The following is a 3,596-nucleotide window of genomic DNA, read 5'->3' on the forward strand; positions in this document are numbered from 1 at the left end:
CTTCTGATTGTTGTTGTTGTTGTTGCGGTTGTTGTTGTTGTTGGGATGATTGTTGTAGTTGCTGCTGTTATTGTTGTTGTTGTTGTTGGGCCATTTTTTGTAGTTGCGATTGATGTTGCGATTATTGGGATAGTTGTTGCGATTATTGTTGTAATTGCTGTTGTTGTTGTATTGGTGATTCTTATCACCGTTTTCCTCCTACTTTCTTTTGACTTGCTTCACATTGGCCTCTTCAGCCGTCTGTTCTTTAATTCTTTCCTCAATCTGGTTCACTAGTTTGTGAGCCATTCTACATGCCTGTTGTATGGAGGCAGGCTCGTGTGAACTTATATCTTCTTGGATTCTTTCCGATAATACTTTCACAAACGCGTCGATCTTCTCTTCCTCATCTTCGAACGCTCTCGGACACAATAGGCACAATTCTGTGAATCGTCTTTCGTACGTGGTAATATCAAATCCTTGAGTTCGTAACCCTCTAAGTTCTGTCTTGAGCTTATTGACCTCGGTTCTGGGACGGTACTTCTCGTTCATCAAGTGCTTGAATGCTGACCACGGTAGTGCGTAAGCATCATCTTGTCCCACTTGCTCTAGATAGGTATTCCACCATGTTAACGCAGTACCTGTGAATGTATGCGTAGCGTACTTCACTTTGTCCTCTTCAGTACACTTACTTATGGCAAACACCGATTCGGCCTTCTTGGTCCACCGTTTCAATCTGATCGGTCCTTCGGTTCCATCAAATTCCAAAGGTTTGCAGGCAGTGAATTCTTTGTAGGTGCATCCTACACGATTTCTTGCGCCGTTAGCTGCATTGCTAGATTCGGAGTTATTGTTGGTATGTAGCGCAGCCTGTACTGCGGCTATGTTTGAAGCAAGAAAGGCACAAAATTCCTCTTCGCTCATATTCAAGGTGTGTCGAGTAGTCGGTGCCATTTCCTTCAAAATAGTCAAATGAAACGAGTTAATCATATAGAATATCAAGAGTAGTTAATAGTATTTCGTAGCGTAATATGAACTTATTTATAAATGCTCTTTCTTCATATTAGCGTTTTATACTCTTTAATTCGGGTAGTACCTACCCGTTAAGTTCATACTTAGTAGCTAACATACCATTTCAACTACTACAATTCTATATGAAAAACTAATCACAAAAAAAAAAAAAATATATCATATTCAAACCTTTATACAATAACTTGCAAACTTACAATACCGCTTTTTTTTACATATAGCATGAAATATAGCACATAAAACTTTGATACAAAGTAGTTGCGAAGATAATTCTAGTTAATAAATAAGGCGTTCAGCAAAGGCAATAAAGACACGTAATTCATACGTCCAGAAACAGGTCATGCATTCTGGTTTTACTAATAACACTTCCCATCCTTGGTTTTGTGGAACATAACCGTTGTGACCGATAGTAAGGCAATGTGTTGTAACGTCGTCAAAAGGATGAAGGTTACGTAATGACCAACGGTCTCGTAATAACCTAAAAACCTCATTTCTTACCCCAATTACCGACTCCGTCACTTGTGGGAACGTTTTGTTTAATAGTTGTAGCCCGATGTTCTTGTTCTCACTTTGGTGAGAAGCGAACATTACTAACCCGTAAGCATAACATGCTTCTTTATGTTGCATGTTAGCCGCTTTTTCTAAATAACGAAGTCCTATATTCGGATATATTGAGTCAAAATAATTTCTTAACCCGTTGCGTAAAATAGCATTTGGGTTCCCCGCAATATATGCGTCAAAGTAAACACATCGTAACTTATGGATTTCCCAATGTGATATCCCCCATCTTTCGAACGAAAGCCTTTTATAAATCAAGGCATTCTTGGAACGTTCTTCGAATGTCTTACAAACTGATCTCGCTTTAAATAGTTGTGCCGAGGAATTCTGACCGACTATAGACAAGATTTCATCAATCATGTCTCCAGGTAGGTCTCTTAAAATATTGGGTTGTCTATCCATTTTGTGTTTTTATACTGTAAAATAGACAAGAGTTAGATTCATAAAAAAATACTTATTAATACAAGCAATTTTTACATATATCATAAAGCATAAGCACACTATAGTACATATATTACACCACACGAATACAACTATCTTATTCCAACTCGCTCGTTTCTTCTTCTTCGATTTTGGTTCGTTTTGCCAAGTTTCTAGGGATATATGATGTTCCCCTAATACGAGCCTTCGTTTTCCACATTGGTTTAGAAAAACCTGGTGGTTTAGAGGTTCCCAGGTTATTGTCACAACTAAAGAAATACGGGTGTTGATGATACATATAAAGTTCATCGTGTTTGGAATCAAATTTCTCTATTTTTATGCCCTTTCCCTTATTGTTCTCTTTTTCCTTATTAAATTGTGTTGGGGTAATTTCTATAACATCATCGGAATCCTTGTCGGGATCCGATTCATCGGAGAATTGGTAATCCTCCCAATACTTTGCTTCCTTGGCGGAAACACCATTGACCATAATTAACTTTGGTCTGTTGGTTGAGGATTTTCTTCTACTTAACCGTTTTATTATTTCCCCCACTGGTTCTATTTCTTCTTCCGGTTCTGATTCTTCTTCCGGTTCCGATTCTTCTTCCGGTTCCGACTCTTCTTCCGGTTCCTCTTCGAGAACTTGTGAATCATTCCACGAATCATTCCAATTTACATTTGACTCTTCATTATTATTAGGTGAGTCAATGGGACTTGTTCTAGAGGTAAACATCTATCACATAATATCAAACACGTTAAGAGATTAATATATCACATAATATTCACATGTTAAAAATATATAGTTTCCAACAAAAATGTTAAGCAATCATTTTTAAAGAAAACACGGTCGAAGTCCAGACTCACTAATGCATCCTAACAAACTCGATAAGACACACTAATGCAAATTTTCTGGTTCTCTAAGACCAACACTCGGATACCAACTGAAATGTCCCTTTCATATTGATTATAAACGTTCCATATTAATTGATTTCGTTGCGAGGTTTTGACCTCTATATGAGACGTTTTTCAAAGACTGCATTCATTTTTAAAACAACCATAACCTTTATTTTATCAATAAAGGTTTCAAAAGCATTACGTAGATTATCAAATAATGATAATCTAAAATATATTGTTTACACATGACCATTACATAATGGTTTACAATTGAAATATATTACATCGACATATATTTCTTGAATGCAGTTTTTACATAATATCATACAAACATGGACTCCAAATCTTGTCCTTATTTTAGTATGCAACAACGGAAGCTCTTAATATTCACCTGAGAATAAACATGCTTTAAACGTCAACAAAAATGTTGGTGAGTTATAGGTTTAACCTATATATATATCAAATCGTAACAATAGACCACAAGATTTCATATTTCAATATACATCCCATACATAGAGATAAAAATCATTCATATGGTGAACACCTGGTAACCGACATTAACAAGATGCATATATAAGAATATCCCCATCATTCCGGGACACCCTTCGGATATGATATAAATTTCGAAGTACTAAAGCATCCGGTACTTTGGATGGGGTTTGTTAGGCCCAATAGATCTATCTTTAGGATTCGCGTCAATCAGGGTGTCTGTTCCC

Source organism: Rutidosis leptorrhynchoides, chromosome 3, assembly GCF_046630445.1.
Source record: "Rutidosis leptorrhynchoides isolate AG116_Rl617_1_P2 chromosome 3, CSIRO_AGI_Rlap_v1, whole genome shotgun sequence".
Taxonomy (NCBI): Eukaryota; Viridiplantae; Streptophyta; class Magnoliopsida; order Asterales; family Asteraceae; genus Rutidosis; species Rutidosis leptorrhynchoides.